General features: G+C 39.7%; 1 protein-coding gene across 2 annotated transcripts in view; it reads right to left on the reverse strand.

Annotated features, from left to right (window-relative positions):
* The window catches only part of LOC106868612 (janus kinase and microtubule-interacting protein 3), a 37,337-nt gene that overhangs the window by 11,214 nt on the left and 6,832 nt on the right, over positions 1-19,291 (reverse strand). The window contains exon 1 of one of the 2 annotated variants that reach the window (XM_052972873.1): positions 8,007-8,208. The exons of the other annotated variant lie outside the window; for it this stretch is intronic. The gene's annotated coding sequence lies outside the window, so the exon portion shown is untranslated. Of the gene's footprint in view, positions 1-8,006; positions 8,209-19,291 lie in introns of those variants that run through there. 2 annotated transcript variants of the gene reach the window in all.

Below are 19,291 nucleotides of genomic sequence, written 5' to 3' on the forward strand. Positions count from 1 at the left end.
TCTCAAGATACTTACACTCTGACGGGTATTCACATTGACATTACACATCCAACGGAGCATACTGGCTTCATTCCTTGCGAGCTTACGTATGTCCTCAGCAGTTACAGCCCATGTTTCACTGCCATGTAGCATGGTTGTTCGTACGCATGCGTCATACAGTCTGCCTTTTACTCTGAGTGAGAGTCCCTTTGTCGCCAGCAGGGGTATATATATATATATATATATTTACTTACTTGTTTCAGTCATTAGACTGTGGCCATGCTGGAGCACTGCCTTGAAGAATTGCTTGTTAGTCAAATGAATTGATCGAGGTACTTGGTGCTTAATTGTTTTAAGCCTGGTACTTAATCTCCAGGTCCCTTTTGCTGAACTACTAAGTTGCAGGGGGACATAAACACACCAACACCAGTTGTCAAACACAAAGACACACACACACACATGATGGGCTTCTTTCTTCTTTCAGTTTCCGTCTACCAAATCCACTCACACAGCTTTGGTCGGCCTGGGGCTTTAGTAGAAGACATTTACCCAAGGTCCCACACTTAGGTTGATTATTTTTGTCTGGCATTCGGTGTTTGGCTGCCTGTTGCTGACGGTCTCGAATACGGCGAAATCATGCAATACAATAGTGCCATCCACCTATGCTGATGAAATACCATCAATTGATATCTGTGCTTTTTAAGACTTGTCATCTACATGATACATATATTCACTTATAAAGCCCAGTTTACTTTGCTGTAAATAGGTACCACAAAGTAGAAGTGGCTAGTCATTGGAACTTAGGAAAATTAGTTTTTGTTCACTAGACTATTTTATATATAAGTATGCTCCCATCTGCCCATTGGCAGGTAGATACAATGCCAGCAACCTCCAAGTGCTTTGCGAAGCTGTAGTCGCAAAATATACTCACACACCTCAGAAGTGTGTCAGTCTGTGTATGAGTCAACACACCTAAGACAAGGAGGTCTGTATTGGCTTCAACATGGCTCTTGGGTGGAGGCTAGGCATATTCTCAAACCAGAAGAGTTGAAATGGGTCAATAAGAAGAACTCCAGTTTTAATTCTAACATGATCTTAGAGCACTCCAAGAATAAAAAACATTCTCTCTAAGTGGTCGGTTGATCTGTTAGAAATAGTAACCAAATATCTCTCAAACCACAACTTAATGTCTTCAAATAGGAAGGCATTATGGGTAAAATGTAATTGCAGATGGAGCACTTCTGATCATGGGCCTGCATGATCAAGGCTAGCCTGGGGTTAAACAATAATAGCAACAAACAAAGAAATAGGAAAGATGAAGAGAACTCACATTTCAAGAAGGAGTTTGTAAATGAATAACAAGACAAAGAGTCTCTCGAGGCTCCCAAGGGTAAGCAGAGTTTGAATAAGACAGACGAACATTAATCTGTGTGGTCTGAAATACATGGTATTGTTTATATACGGGTATGTTACATAATATGTGTGTGTGTGTGCTATTCTATAAGAAAGACATCTCCACTATTCCCATCTCTCCTAAATTGGTTGCAACACAGATTGCTCAAGGAGTATAATTCCAGACATCACAGACTTATATATCTATTATCTATCTATCTATCTATCGATATATATATATATATATACACACACAAGCATACATCCATATATATATATACACACATACATACATCTATTATCATAAACACCACATATGTGTATATAGTAATAATAGCATGTAATGGGAATAAATGTTACAACAGAATTTAAAGTTGTATAAATTCATAAATATATGTGTGTGTGTGTGTGTGCATCTGTCTATATGTATATGTGTATTTGTTTGTATGTATGTATGAATGTATGCATGCATGTTTATGCACACATATATAAATATAGGATCATTTATAGAGACAGGAGAAAAAGAACTCAATACATGGAGTGTTTACTACAATACAGCAGAGAACCTACATCAGTTTGTCAACCACACTCACCAGTGTTGTTGTTGTTGTTGGTGTGTGTGTGTGTGTGTATGTGTGTGTGTGTGTGTGTGTATCATCATCATCATCATAACATCCACTTTTCCATGCTGGCATGGGTTGGATGGCGTTTGCAGAGTCAAGTATGCATGGGTTGTAACAGATGTGGGCGAACGTTCACCCTGGCCCTCTGATATTATAAAACAATTGCAGACAAATTCCAATAGCACCCTTACACCTCAACCTCAGTCACCAAGATGTTATGGGGTACATAAATAATCCCACTGACTGACAATTCAATTGTCTTATAATATAACCTAACTAGGTGACAGACACACAGACGGACAGACTCTACTCTCTCGTTCCCTCCCTCCACCCACCCCCTTTCTAGTTCCTTGTTATTATTAACCTCTTTTGTCGTTAACCAGACTGACCCTTTACATCTGTGCTGCTTGGGGTCAAAATATGTCATACCACAACATATTACATACAACTATATATTGCACACACACACACACACACATGTACATACATTGTAGTGTACATCATAGTAAGATGGCATGGATAAAAAAATGATAACACAAAGGAAAACAGACAGATATGGAAAATCCCCTGATAAGCTGTGTTCTCACTAATCACATGTTTGTCTGAGTGTAAGGTGAGGAAGTTGTACATTCTGATAGGGGTTCCATTCCAGATGTGGCAATAATGCTCTACCATGGGCCACACATTTGAGCCTTGTAAGAGTACCAGGAACTGTTGGAGGCTGAACTATTTTCTAACCCTGCAGAGAAGGTTGTGGATCTTTTTCATATCGAAGTATGATAAACTGAAAACAGATTTCTAGAAAGGAATCAAAAACTCAAGTTATAAGTCAGTTATAAGTGTTGACATAACAGTATATGTGATGGCAGAGGTGGTGGTGGCGGGGGCAGTGGCGGTGGTGTTGGGATGGTGTTTGACATAGAGAGGGGACAGCAGGAGTGTCAGGAAAATTGTAAGTTTATAGAGTGAGGGTGTAATAAACAGATTAGTAAGAGAGGGAGACAGGGAGTGTATGAGAGAGAGAGAGAGAGTGAGACAGGGAGTGTATGAGAGAGAGAGAGTGAGAGAGAGAGTAAGAGAGAGAGGGGAGTGTCTATGTGTGATGTGTGTGTGTCGGAGGCGGTGCAGACAGTCACTTTGAACCTAATTTCACACTAGGTTGCTAATGTTTCTCCTCCTATCTGCCTTGTCGCATTAAATATGCTTTAGTCGCCCCCCCCCCGCTCCCTCTTTGTCCCTTACCACAACACATTTTTTATCAGACATATATTGGCCTGTTTTATTAGATCTGTCTAGAGGGAGGGACTCGGGCCCCCAAGTCTTCACAAGCCAACTGAGATTTGGTGGTTAAATCTTTTTTTCTTGACATGTTGCAAACCAGTCGATGTAGGGGAAAAACATGGGCAAGACAGGAATTCCAGAAGGTTGACATTTTGTGGGGGCAGAAGGACTGGTTAGTGACAGGGGTGATGTATACAATATTGTTAACAAGAAACGGAAAGACTAGTTAGTAAGGAGTGGTTGAGTGGATGGGTGGATGGGTGTAGAATGAGGCCAACCAGTGGACAGAGATAGAGAGATAGAGAGATAGATAGAGGGGGGAAGAGAGAGAGAGAGAGGGGGAAGAGAGAGAGAGAGAGAGGGGGAGACAGAGCAGGGCTGGATTAAGACCCATAGAGGCCCGAAGCACTTGAAAGATTTTGGTACCTCCTATATATATGTAATTCAAAATATAAACAATAATAAACCATAAAATAGATTTTTATTTTTCAAAATGAAACAAAACTAACAACAGAAAGATGGAAAATAATGTGACCGTGACCTTTGGTAGTATGTTGTGCTTGAGCAGACTTGTGAAATTATAGTCATGGCCGATGCTGGTGTCACATAACTGGCACCAACGATGGTGGCACATAAAAGGCACCCATTACACTCTCGGAGTGGTTGGCATTAGGAAGGGCATCCAGCTGTAGAAACCATGCCAAATCAGATTGGAACCTGGTGCAGCCTTCCAGCTTACCAGTTCCAGTCAAACTGTCCAACCCATGCCAGCAAGGAAAGCAGACATTAAATGATGATGATGATGATGGTGATGATGATGATGATGAACAAATGATCTGTAATCATCTAAGCTGGTTGTTCAGCAAGAAATTGTGGAATCCTTTTTCTCAGACCCCAGAGACTACCAAGAAGAAGATGGTGGTGGTGGTGGCAGTGTTGTTGTTGTTGGTGGTGGTGGTCAAGGAACAGTTTCATTAATGTCCAGCCCGTAGATTGATGAGAGCTGAGATCTTTGCATAGAATAATCACTTTGGGACACCTGGAGGTCAATGTCTGCAGGAATATGTTGGTCATAAAACCAACATTATTTAAAGCCATTACTTGAGGTATGTATTATCTTATATACATATTTTGACAATGTACACACACACACACACAGAAATGAAAAAAACCAATGACCTAGAAATAGAAGTAATTTATCAATTTATCAGTTTAAGAAATAAAAATAAATATTGTTCTTTTTTGTTTCCCCCCCCCATCATGAGTTATTGAGGGTGACTTCTACATAAGTCATTTCGAATGCTAGAAATAACAGTACGTGTTCACGTGTGTGTGAGTGTGTGAGTGTGTGTGTGCATGCATTAAGATATGTGCAATGTGTTTATAAATGTTTGTGTGAAAATAAAAGTGTAAAACATGTGTGTGTGTGTGTGTGTGTGTGGTTGACTAATGGCGTCATCAGTATGGCATTTGGATTTTAAGGAAGGATTCACTTCATAAATTGATGCATGGCAGAGGAGGTGGTGATGGGTGCTAATGGTGGCGATGGTAATTATGGTTCTGCTGCTGGTGGTATAATAATGGTAGTGGCGGGGGGGATGGAAGTAAAAGTAGTTGTAGTGATGATGGTGGTGGTGGTGGTGGTGAATGTGATGGTGATGATGATGGTGATGTGATGGTAGAAGTAGAGGTGATGGTGATGATTGAATTGGCACAGTCTGAACATAACCTTCACCTGGAACCAGGTGCCTCCACCCACATCCTATACACAATGAATATTATGGTCTAAGACTGGACAGGTTTCTCTAAATCACAGCACAGTTAAACTCAGTCCCACAATGTTGGTTATGGTGTGTGTGTGTGTGAATATATAGCCATAGATATGACTGTGTGGTTAAGAAATTTGCTCCATGACCACAGAGTTTCGGGTTCAGTTCCACTGTTTGGCACCTTGTGCAAGTGTCTTCTACTATGGTCCCTGGCGAGTAAATGCCTTATGGGTGGATTTGGTAGACAGAAACTGTGGACACCCATCGTACACACACACACACACACACATGTGAGTATATGTGTGTGTGTGTGTGTGTGTGTGTCTTTGTGTCTGTGTTTATCCCCAACACCGCTTGACAACTGGTGCTGGTTTGTTTACATCCCCATAACTTAGTGGTTCGGCAGAAGAAAATGATAGAATTAGTACCAGTTTTTTTTTTAAAAAAAAGTACTAGGGTTGATTTATTTAACTAAAAATTCTTCAAGGCGGTGCCCCAGCATGGCCACAGACAAAAAGCTGAAACAAAATATAAAAAATAAAAAGATATCTTATGTGACCTGCTTCATAGTAATGGATGTCCATGCTTGGACAAGGCCACATTCTTTCATGATGCCTGTTACCGAAGCACAGACAAGACTTGGTATTCTTCAAGGAATCATGATGGCTTTGACAATAACATTCTGCAAGGTTTTAAAACTTTAAAGACTGAATGAATGAATGAATGAATGGATGGGTGGGTGGATGGATGGATGGGTGGGTGGGTGGATGGATGGATGGGTGGATGGATGGATGGGTGGATGGAATTTGGGTGGTTTTCACAATGGATGACAAAGAGAAGATCCTTTCTTTAGAAGCTGGTTACTAGGCAGGTGGTCAGTCATGATATAAATTCTATAATTGCAAGCAAGGAAAAATAAAGCATGCATGCATGCGTACACAGGAACACTACAATGCATGCATAGCGTACAAACATACATACAATATATGCATGCATAGAAATGTATATACATACAACACATAAATACACACAAGCACACACACAGAGTACATACATGCACTGAATTAGCAAGAATGTGAAGTGTTGGTGGGCGGAAATGACTCACACAAAGCCATACGCACACACACACGCATGCAAACATACGTACGCACACAATAATGAGACAAATAAAGAATGGATGGAGGAGATGATAAAATCAGACAGCTACACACACACACACACACACACATTCGTATAACGTTATTATAATATAGAAGTACATACACAAGCGCTCATACACACACACATTCTGTCATTCATATTTCGCACACGTATGGCACAGATTCTCTCCTTTCCACACATTGTCATTTTTCAGACAGAGGCTGTGGCCATGCTGGGGCACCTGATCTCTCTCTTTAACACGCACACACACACATACTGACCAACACTCCCATATATAAATATTATACACGCATAAAAGATTCAATGTTACAATAAACCAACTTACAACAATGACGCACAAACACATTTTAACATACGTAAACTTTCACACATCTCCCTGACTATGTCTCACTTTGCCTCTCTCTCTCGCTGTATATATATACATATATATATATATATATATATATATATATATATATGCTATTCTTATCTGGGCAAGATGAAGGCTAAGCAGGCCAAAACTTCGAAGTCACAATCAACCACTCTGTAAGAAAAAGCTAAATAAAAAATCTACTCTAGGAAAAGTATTGAGTTACACTTCAGTTTAATGTAAAATTACTTTCATTATAACTTGACTTAGAAAAACAAACATTAAAACATACACATGCATACATTCATACATACAAGCATGCATGCATACACACACATACATACATACATACATACACATACATACATACATACATATATATATATATATTTAATCGGCAGACATTACAAAGTGACTCATGGATTAACAGTTTCGTTCATGGTCTTTGACACTGACTGAATTTCGGCCAATTAATATATATTTATAAATATTCACGAGTTCTTTTTATCCTATTTGTACGACCAAATTTATACACACACATAAATACAGACTCATCAATGCATTTCCACTCACATGCACACATTCATAAATAATTCAAATGAACATACATTCACACACACACAATATAAACATACACACATGCTCGCACACAAATACATAAAACAGACATATACATACATGCACACACAAATACACACACACGCGCGCGCACACACACATGTGCTTCCAGACGCATGTCTGCAGCTGCGTGCAAAACAATTTGTGTGCAACGAAATGATCGGAATGCGCATATGTTGCATTCCAGAGAGGCAAGCAGTGTCATCGTGTTGGTATGACAAACTTGGATAGACTCGGCGAGACATGTCGGAAGAAAACGGGGAAAGAAGGAAAACAAAACAGGAAAGGGGAAGCCATTACATCTGGAAGGAGCAGCCGATCAGTGTGGTTGTGTGTGTGTTTGAGCGCGTGCGTGTGTTTGAGTGCACGTGTGTGGGGGGGAGTGTATATGGGGTGTAAGTGGGGAGAGGGGCAGTAGTTGGTATTGAAAAAGGAGTAAGTGTAGGAGTAAATGTGGAGGAAGGAGGGGAAGAAGACTTTATGTCTGGAAGAAGCAGACTGATGTGTGTGTGTGTGTGTGTGTGCTTATATGTGTTTGTGTGTGTGCTTATATATGTCTGTGTGTGTGCACATTTGTGTGTTTGTTGGAAGAGAAGGGGAAGAGTGGGAGAAGAAAAGGAGTTGGAAGATGAGGGTTGTGGTGGTAGTACAGCCTGCGGGGGGGGGGGGGAAGAAGGGTCAGGAATAGAGGTGGGAGTGAAAAGAGGTGAGCAGACTAGGGAAAAGAGAGAATGTGATGTAGGGGTTAAGGTGAAGAGGAGAGTGTATGAGTCAGAGAGTGAGTGATGGGAGGAGGAGAAGGGGAAACTAAAAAAGAATAACAATGAAACTTACAACATGAGTAGAAAATCCCAAACAGAAGGAAATGTAAAGAATCATTTATTTTGGCTGCAATGGAATCAGTCGTAGCCTTAAGGCATTATAGAACTAATATTCAACAGATAACCTTGTGGACATTGGTGCTGATTTTTTCTTCCTCCGTTTTTCCCTTCTTTGAACTTTCCTTGTTTCCGACGAAGAGCTCCACTCGAAACGTCATACTCTCTCTCTTTCCTTTCCCGAGTGTCTAGTAACACTATCCGTATCACGTCCTCACGTTGTTTTTTGTTATTGTTTTTTGTCTTTTTCCTTTTTTTGAACCTATATATACACATATATATATATATATATATATATATATATATATACACATATATATATATATATATATATATATATATATATCCTATTGTTATTTACACCACCTGTCCTCGTCTGTTGTTATTATTTGTATATTCTCCCATATATATAAAAGTAAAGCTTTAGGCATGGTAAAGTATGTTGTCTACATGATAATTAGCATGGAATAGACTGTTGAACACACTGGCCATGACACATACACTGCTGTTATTAGATTGCTAATACATATTTCTGGCAGTTAAGAAGACTGTGATCTGAGATTGAACCACACTTGAGCTGGCACCTATTTCTGCCCAGTGTTGTCTGTGACTGTACAGCATTGATTTTATTAACTATTTTTAAGCAGTTAAGGGGAATGGTGGGCGAACAAGATGCAGGTAGGATTGTGAGGTTAACAAGTTCGTTTTGCAATTATATTAGTTTCGATTCAATCCCACAACACTGCACCCTGGGTAAGTATTCTCCACCACAGTCTGTGGGTGGAATTTGGCAAACAAACTATAGAGGCCCGTCAGAGAAACCGTTCCGGTTTGGGGGTGGTAGACTTAAATGTTCATCTGTTTTAACACCACTTTGCCATCAGGCACCTTTAGTGGAGTCCACTTTGTCACAAGTATTCAGGACAGGTCTTTCCCTTCCATCATCCTCAGAGAAGATCATAGACATTCTCCTTATCCTTCATCTTCTCAGTCGTATGAGAAAAAAATACTGTCGTCTTTTTCTGACATCACTTATTTCTGCCAGGTAGCTGACATGCCTACAACCTTGTTAGTTTATGTGTTGTCTCATAATCTCATAATTCTTTTGGTCATTGGAACATCACGGAAGACGCCATGTTTTTGTAGTGTATAATATGTAGAGTTAATACAGTTCTATGGCATAGTGGTAAAGAGCACGGACTACTAACCCCAAGATTCCGAGTTCGATTCCAGGCAGTGACCTTAATAATAATAATAATAACAACAACAACAACATCGAAGAATACCTTAGGAATGAGAACCCAGGTTCGAAATTTCCCCAAGACACCTGATGAAGGCTGGAGGGTATATCAGCCGAATCGTTGTGTTAACAACAAACAAGATGAGGATAAATATCCGTCAAATGTAAATAATGTATCTAGAGTTAAGTTATTTTAGTGGTGTCCATTCCTCTCCAAGTTATAAACAGATAGGAGTGGAACTGGAGAACCCAGAATGTAAAGGTACGCAACAAAATACTGCAAAACATTTTGTATGTTGCTCTACCACGCCACCGTCTTTTAATAACCATTTCTAGCATAAGCACAAGCAAGATAACGGACTCGAAGGAAGGGGTTAGTCGATTAAATAGACTTTAGTACTTTATTTCATCGACATCAGATGAATGAAAAGCAAAAATTTATCTCGGCAGGATTTGAATTTAGAAGGTAAAGGGCCATAACTAAATATCGCCATTGATTCTATCCATTGTCCTTTAACAACACTAATTAATGGCAAATAATTTGCAATGCAATTATAAAATGGATTCATTCAGAACCAGATTCGAAAGTAAATCCCAATCTAGCTTAGTTGCTAGCTTATCTTTGTTCTACGACAGCAACCACTTTAGAAATTATTTCATTTTTATCTTTACAATTTATTCTATCCATTCATTTTTGTTTTCAATTCAATATTTTAGCCCTCCCCCACTGTCTGCTGAAAACAATTGTCTGGTGTCCATAAACTGATTATTTCCGCCATCACTAACAACCGTATATATATATATATATATATATCTTGCCATAGTTTAAGTTGCTGTGTATAATGACGGGATGTGAGTAATTTTGAACCGACGGAAGGACACAAGGGGATGTAAGTAAAATAATTAAATAAATAAAAATAAATCCACTACATTTAAATTGCTGATGGTTGAGTCCAGATCCCTCAAAGTTCTACTACTACTACTACTACATCAAAGAGATAATCGTGAAATCAAAAGGTTGAATGAGTAACTATTTTCGAATTGTTCTGCGCATACTAATGATCAAGGACGCCACAATTATAATCTTCTCATCGTTTTTACAATCTATCCATCCCTCTTTTAGACGATATTTTCCGAAGAGATTTGGTTGTTATTTTTTGGAGAATAAATGCTCACTCATTGGAAGAATATTGCAGATTGTTGATATTATATTAACTGGTGTCGCTTACCTCTTGTCTGTTGTTGATAGAGGGATTTAATTTATCAAAGCAAATAGCCTTTTTTTTAAACTCCCAATATTCCGTTCTGGCTTTGACATTTCTAGAGATGTTTCCAACAGAAGAAACTTTTGTATGAATGTGTCCTTTGTATGAATGTGGAGTTTACGAGCAGTTCTTACAGAGTGAGATCCACTACATTATTAGACGCTACATCATTGATAGGTTAGCTTGCCAGTGAGCTTATAGTATTGCTTTACGAAGGCTGATTCTAAGATAAGCATTTTCCCAAAGAAGACACAGTTCACCAGTTGTATGTCCAATCCCGCCTTAAGAATCGTCTGGTGGATTGCAGCAGTGGGTTCTTTAATCCAAGCGCGGCAGTTTTAGAAAGCAAGTATTGTTATTGGAGATGTGAACCTTCTTTGAGGATTTAATACCGGATCAGTTTCTGGTAAAGGGTGCACAAAATTTATTATTCACTAATATCCTTAGAACTGATTGATACTGGTCGCTCTTCGCTGTATGTTTAACGGGAGATTTCATTCCGTATGAAGTCGGCCTTAATAGTAGCTTGCTGGTAGAGATGACATGTAATGCATAAATAGACTCAAGCGGCTTCTATGTGAGAATTCGTATTAATGGATGCCTTTTCTGTGATTTTGGATCGGAAATCGAGGAGAGAAAGGGAGTGGAGATCCTATGTGGTCGATGTCATTGATGCTATATTGTGGAGAAGAAAGCGCTGGAACAGCAAGCAATGTTAATAACACTGTACTCCAGCTGGTCCGTATATCACTAGTGAACTCAATAGACTTGACCCGATCAATAATTGTAATGTCTCTTTATAAGTGGAGCCGCAGCAACAGAAGCAGGCGTTGTTCACAATAATGGTCAGGGGCTCGCGGATGTTTGAAGACAAGAGATTAAACAGTAGAGATTTTGAGAAATTATGCTCACGGACATCAAATGAGAGGATAAGTACAGAAGTACAGAGGGAGACATGTTTGAGTGCAGTCTAATGTGGTATGTTTGTGTGTGATGGGTTAAATCATTGAGTTGTTGTATGTATAAGTAAATTTAAGTTTGCAACAACAAAGAACTTTCAAGAAATTAATTAAAATAATAAATTTTAAAACTGGAAGAGTGAGGCGCGGAGGTTGACATTTAGACGAAGCATCAACTTTCGTTACTCCCTACCCTCACTCTCCATCACTCTTTAAAAGCAAAGATTTTTATCTTGTAAATATCGCATCAGCCGGTATATCATCTTAATAAAAGCTTCTGTGTCAGTCTCACATGAGCAATTAAAAGAAAGCAATGAGTCATAAAATGAACGACCGTCAGTGAAATTTCGGTCGTGTTCTATAACGAAGAAGACAGTTTCAACATCTCTTTAAATATTTTCAACATCAAACATTAATGCTGTCCGCCATTACTTGGGTGGAAACACGGTCATCAAACTATTCCAGTGTTTAGTTGTGTGTCTAAATGTTCAAAGCTCGACTCCTGCATTATGGGTCAAGTGTTTAGGCTATGTAACGACCAGTAACAGTACGATATCGTCTATGAATTAGGTAGAATAATGGTCAAAGACATACATTCCTTTTTATGTATTTTTCCAGACTGTATGATGTAAGTTAAGGAAGATTTTCCTGCTTTTTCTAGCAGGACGAGCGATCAAGCAGAGGATCCCTCATTGGTTAACAATGTAGAAAAAGAAGAGTGTTGATAAGGAGGTGCCCCATCGGTATCTTCGGCAATAAATGACAGACAGATGTAAACCATGGATAGGCCAGACATGCTTATAGTCCATGTTGATGTGAAGTGAAGCAGTATTACTACGGGAAAGCTTTCAGATCTGAAGGAGAAGGGGACCCACTAGTGAATGATATGGAGAGAAGGTCTCGGGCAGATTCTGACTTTAAGGAAGTCAAGGTGCCATACAAGTGGTCAGTAAGAAGAGATCGAGACTGAAAGTGATGATGAAAGAGGTGATCCCTAGATTGTTGGAAGTCAGCTTAAATACATCGGTAGTTTTCAAAGTTTGAGGGGTGGGGCACATTTTTGTGTTTTTCCAAAGGTTGATATAGAATCCCATAGGGAGAGATTAAAGAGTTTGGTGAGGGTAGGAGCCACCTTTGGGTCATGCTGTATGAAGAACACATCAAGGACAAGTGTCGTGTGAAGAATACGGTTCATTATCGAACATAGATCTCTGGTTACACCTAGTTCTTATACAAAGAAATAAATATGGTGTGTTGGGTCGGACTTACCGGAGCTCCACAACAGCATTACCATGTGAGAAAAGAGGTGGATCTAATGTGGCAATGTCGATCATTCTCCATGGAGATCAAACACACGGAGCTTATTGTTGTTTATAATGTGGTGTTTATTTTCTAAAGTTTATTTAGTCGATGGCAAAGGCGCAGAACTCCCAGGTTGGTGAGGTATATGATAATGAACCTGGTATGGTTGATATTTGCAAGGTGAACAAGGAGGGAGTTCTGGATGGTTTCATTTGTTGGCAGCCAGAATCGGTGAGTATTTAGTATAGAGAGATGGCGTTAGAGAGGCGGCTACATTGGAAGGGGTTGAGCCGGAAGGTACAGCATTTACTAATTCGGGGTTTGGTGAGCGAGGGAGAGTGCAGAGGCAGAAGGAACGCTGAAAGATGTGACTACATTTGATGGGCATCAGCAGAGAGGTACATTGTTCTTAATTTAGATGAGCAATAACTGTTTGAGTAGCAGTAGAGCAAATAAAGGGAAGATACAGTGAGTCAGTAGCTAATGACTGTTGTAATGTGTTGGTTGATTGAGGGTTTTCTAATCAATAGTCTTTGAGGATGATGGAGCAGTACACAATGTTTGTGTATGGAGGAGCAGTAGCGTCCCACATAAATTATTAGTTGTGCTTTGCATGTTCAGAGCTGCTTCCGTTGTTGTTTATTCCACTTCCGGGTTTACCCTTGATCAAATAAAATGACGATTAAATCTGTTTCAATCGTAATTATATCTCCCTTTTTTCCCTTCAACTATAGTATATCATGGACCACATTATTAAATATGCTCTTTCCTTTTAAAAACAATAATGTGCAATTTGAGGGGAGGTTTGGTTGTTATTTCTAGACAGTGGAGCGACCGCATCGAGACTCCCATGTTGACTAGCTTGTTATCTGACATGTTGTAGATGTTATTTTCCAACCAAGATGTGGAGAGAAAGTTGTACAAACAGAATGTTAGTCCTGAGCCCTCCTCTAATGCCATCTGTGCTCTTTCAGCATTAAGATAACCTAAAATAGAACAACTTCTCAAACATGGATAGTTTTTTTTTTTCTATGTTGTAAATAGAAGCATATCAACACCATCCTCATCACCACTATCAATAACATAACTCTGACAAGCCCTCCCACCACTCTTTCACAAACTGAATGCAGCAAACATCATCACTTCCATCGCCATCATCAACACCACAACTAATAAACCGTCATCATCATCATCATCATCATCACCATGAATAAACCACCGGCCCCATTGCATATCCCGACTCAATTATACAGCTGTGTACACACATTCACACATAGACACATAGTAAAACCTAAATTATCTTTTAATATCCGACCCAAATTTGGCGCCAACGAGTTGAAAATGTGCACATACAACCCTCTCACTCTCCATCTTTTAAAACTGCACACGCAATACTCTCACCCTTTGTATATTAAAAACACATAGCCTTCTCACTCTTCTTATATTAGAACTGTGCACACGCAGCACTCCCGCTCTCACAATGTCATATAAGAACCAGGACTTTGCTCCACATTTCTTATGATCTCTATTTCTCATATTTCCTTATAAGTTTTCTTAAACAATTCGATGTCCTGTGACCTTTTTCTTCAATTTGTTCAGCTGTGTCACTGATTGACACTTCGTGTGTGTACATTTAAGGTCAATAATACTTGCTGTACACAGTTCTGACAGCCCCCCCCCCCACTACAAATAATGAATGTACAGATCGCTGTGTAGTTAAGAATTTCGCTTCGCAACTACGTAACCTCTCGTCCCATTCTATTGCACAATATCTTGGACAAATGTTTTCTATAGATCCAACGAGTCGATCAAAATCTTGTGAATTAAATTTGGTGGACAGAAACTGTTCGGAACCTCATCGGTTGTGTGTGTGTATGTGGGGGGGGGGGAATAGATGGTGGTGGCAGTCCCTGTTTCTCAATAGCTCTCTCTCAATTTGTTTAATGCCACCAACTGGTAGTTATACCTTTTACCAACTGATTATGGAGGCCTTGAGAAGGTTTATGGGTACTCTCGTCATATGAGAAAGAAAAAAAAAGAAAAAAAAAGGGAAACACACTTTGTCGAAACTGTTTTAACGTTTAGCTGATATAGATTTGGTTAGAATAAGTCTCTGATAGGACTTAAACATCAAAAGCAAGGTCAATTTGTAGGAGGACAGTGGAGATATGCAAGGAAACTGAACGGAAACAAACATGGAGGGTCGTTAAACCAGAACGAGAGAACGTTTTTCTTTCTCTCTCTTCTATCTTCTCCCTTTTCAAAGAAAATATTTCTCCCTGTGTTCACTATTTTCCTCTCGTTCTGGTCTAAAGACCCTCCATGTATGTCTCCACTGTCCTGTTTTGTTCCCAAATTTGACCCTCCATAAATCCAAAATTTTATTTTGGAATTTATGGGAGCAACTGTCTTCGAAGACTCATATTATCGAATGCTCGAAATGAGGAGTAGATAGACAGCCGACAACTGATGAAGGGTCGTTCTCTGTGTCACTTGTCTTGTTTTCCATTTTTTCTCTCATTGTTTGAAAAAATTGTGTTTTGGATGTACTTATTGCCAAAAAAAAAAAAAAAACCCAGCTAAATTTCTTTAAAACAAAATAGGAATTTTGGAAGAAATATTCATAAATTTAACTTTTAAACATGGAATAGCTATGGAGGTCCACCAGAGTAGAAGAGTAATGAAAGGGGTGCTTAGATAAAAACAGAATGGTTGAGACTAAAGCCTTGAAGGCGGTGCTCCAGCATGGCTGCAATACAACGACTGAAACAAGTAAAAGATAAGTATGGGATGTGTTTGAAATGATGACAGGAAAAATTGGTTAAAAATTAAAAAATATATGTCACTTGATGGGGATAAACGTACAACAGTCATTTGTAGATACAAAAAAGAAATTTACAGAGTTAATCATATTGTCTTAAAATAATATTTACTTGGTTCTCGTTTGATGTAAAGGAGTTTTAACAGAGATTAAAGTACATTTAATAAATTACACCCCCCACACACATTCTTATCAAAGTTTAATCATTTCCTGCGATCAAAAAAAATCACTGATAAATTTCAAACGATGGTGGTCTCTCTCTCTTTCTCTCAACACTCAAACACACACGAACACTATACACCGTACACATCTACATTACTGACTCCACTAGGACTAACGCACACACCACCACCACCACCACTACCAATTCCGTCTATAAACACACACACTACCAACAACGCCATCAGATGTATTCCTCTGAGCAGGCCTCCTTTACATGGCAGTTCGGTTTGTTAGAAATAGCAGCCAAGTCTTCCTTAAAAGCTACTCTTCATCTTTGATAAAAACAAAACAAAACAAAAACAGGGTGGTTGCAGTTGCAATATATTTTGCTATATGTCTAATTAAGCAGGCTTGATCAGGGACAAAACGCTAACCACGGCGTACTTTGGACATATAAATCTAGCCCATTCCTCTTCAGGTCCAAGAAATAGAGAAGAGGAAGAAGAAGAAGAAGAAGAAGAAGGAGGAGGAGAAGGAGGAGGAGGAGGAGATGAAAACTCGGCCTCAGTACAAGACTGGAACCTTATTTATCCTCCCCGAGAGGATGAAAGGCAAAGTTGACTTCGGCAGGATTTGAACTCAGAACACAAGGAGCTAAAATGAATACAGGAACGACGCTCTAACGACTCTGCCAATGCAACATTACATTATTAATTCTATTTAACCGTTGTGGATGCCAGATGAAGTTAGAGCGTGGAAGATAGCAGCCATACAAGTGGAAGTGAGAACTTGTCATTCTGACTCAGTAAAATTCTGAATTTCTACTCCACGGATGTTATCATCACATGAGTGTTGATGAAAAAAACCACTTCTGTGACTGCTTTGCATCTTCAGTAACTCTCTCATGCTTCCCGACATTAACGTACAATGATTTATCATTTGAACCCACATTATATTTCATGGAAAATGCAGTGTATTTGTGCCCAACTTTGTTTCTATCAGAAAACTGCTTATAAAGATTCATCTTGATAGGACGGTGAACGAGGAAAGTGGTTAAATTGTGGGATGTAAATCTTCGTAGTATTCGTTCCGATACTCAAGAGTTCAAATCACACCAACTTCAACATTTGTTTCCTTCTTTTGGGGGGGATCGATAAATAAAGTACCAGTCCAGAGATGTGAGTTGGTGAGTGCCTTGCATCGCCTGACATGGCTCATGTTGCGAAGACAACTCCTGCGACAACACTGGAGCCAAACTGTATCGGCTTCGCATTTCTCTGGGACAACACTTGTGGCACGAAGAGATGATAGACTTGCATGCGTGGGCAAACTGCAAGCTTTCCATTGAAAAGAGTGGGGAAAAAACAACCATTTTCCAGGCTTGCACTATGGACGGGGGCCTCTTAGGCGTAGATGTTTCCACCATATTCTTATACAACCGACGACCATGTCCCAGTTTCTGGTCCAAAGACAGGTTCACAACACTGATACTCGATAATAACGCTACAAGTAAACATTGACAATCGCTCTTTGCCCAACCGCTAAGTTACGGGGGACATAAATATGTTCAGGGAACCCAGGACCATCTTCCCAGCATGTTCATTTCTAAGATAGTGCGTAATTTGAGAAGGATTTCATTACTCTTTCTAGCCGGACAAGTGATGGCTGTAGAGTCTGTCTCATTGTGATGATGATGGGGGATAATGTGTTGTGGTGGTGGCGGCGGCGGTGGTGGTAGTGAGACGATGATGCTGATGCTTATTTTGCTGGCGATATAATGATGGCGGTGTGTGTGTGACACAGAGATGCAGAAACGAACTGTTATCATTTCCCATATGTTTTATAGCCAAACACCCAAATGGCGGTGTTTATTCATGGGTTTTTATAACCGACTGACGATGTGTGCATAATGATGACGCATATCTGAGCGTGTGTGTATGTGTGTGTGTGTATTATTCATAAATATATAGAGATGAAGAGAGGGAGAGGGAGGAAGAGAGAGAGAGAGAGAGAGACGATGTGTGTGCGCGCGCGCGCGTGTTAGGAAAAAGAGAGGAGAGTGAAGGGAAAACGTGGAGCAGAGTGAGAAAGCGGTGAACTGCGTACGTCCGAAACGTTTAAGAGACTCCTCTGAACATGAATCTAACGCAACTGTGATTCTGTCTTGCCTTTTCTGTTTATATCCATCCATCCATCCATCTATCTATCTGTCAGTCTGTCTATGTATGTATGTATGTATGTATCCATCTATCCGTCCATCTATCTGTCTGTCTGTCTGTCTGTCTATCTATCTATTTGTCTGTCAGATGAAGAAACAAACAATGAGATACAGAATGAGGCAGAGATAGATAGATAGATAGAATGACGTGGATGTTAAGCAGGACAATTTGTGACACACAAAGTGAGACACACATGAGAGAGAGAGAGAGAGAGAGAGAGAGAGAGAGAGAGCAGATGAGAAAGTGAAAGGAAAGGAGAGAGAGAGGGAATGGGAAAGAGAGAAGACTAGTAAAGTGTGTTATGAAACATATGAACCGAATTTTGAAATCTGTAGCAGCAAGTTGTAATATATATATATCAATGAGACGAACATATGTTGTCTAAGAAATAAACCTGTTAAGTGGAGGAGAGAGAGGGGGGGGGGAGAGATTGAGGAGGAGTAAGGTGAACAGAGAAGTGGTAGGTTGTTAGAGATATGTAACTGAGAGAGAGAAAGAGAGACTGTGTCAATGAAAGATAACTCTCATTTGCACATGGAGTAATAAAAACCATCCGGATACCAGCGGGAAACCTTAGAATGGGTTTGAAGGTTTAGTTACTTAACACACACTAAATATACCGTGTGTGTGTGTGCATGTTGGAGGGAAAATACTAACACGAGACAGTGAAAAATCTGTTAAAATTGTTGTTCGGGCAGTAAATAAGTAGAATCTTTGGAGACCAGTCAGTATCCCTAGTTTGAAAGTGTTTTGTTAAGAAAACAAGTGGTGCCCGTCAATTCAGAAAGATCCCCATGTGGTACTTTACACACACACACACACACACACACAAATAGGTTTCTTTGCGTTTCCGTCTGCCAAATCCACTCACAAGGCTTAGGTCATCCCAGGGCTACAGCAGAAGACACTTGCCCAAGGTTCCACACGGTGGGACTGAACCCGGAACTACGTGGTTGAGAATCAAACTTCTTACCACACAGCCACCACTAAAATTGTACACTAGATTCCTACGCGATCGCCGTTTCAATTTGTCCAACACACATACTGTCAGAACGTTTGTTTAATCTCATACGTTCATCTTTGTCTTCCTGGTCTGAATCTCGTACGTCAGCTGTTGGTCCTGGCAGGCAGCTGTCAGTCTTCCAATTCTGCTGGATGAGTAAAATGTCACAGGTTATATATACATGTCTCTCTCTCTCTCTATATATATATCGAATCTACTTCAGACGCATGAATATATAAACCATGTATTGAGAATGTGTGTTGAGTACGT

The sequence above is a fragment of the Octopus bimaculoides genome, chromosome 14 (assembly GCF_001194135.2).
Source record: "Octopus bimaculoides isolate UCB-OBI-ISO-001 chromosome 14, ASM119413v2, whole genome shotgun sequence".
NCBI lineage: Eukaryota > Metazoa > Mollusca > Cephalopoda > Octopoda > Octopodidae > Octopus > Octopus bimaculoides.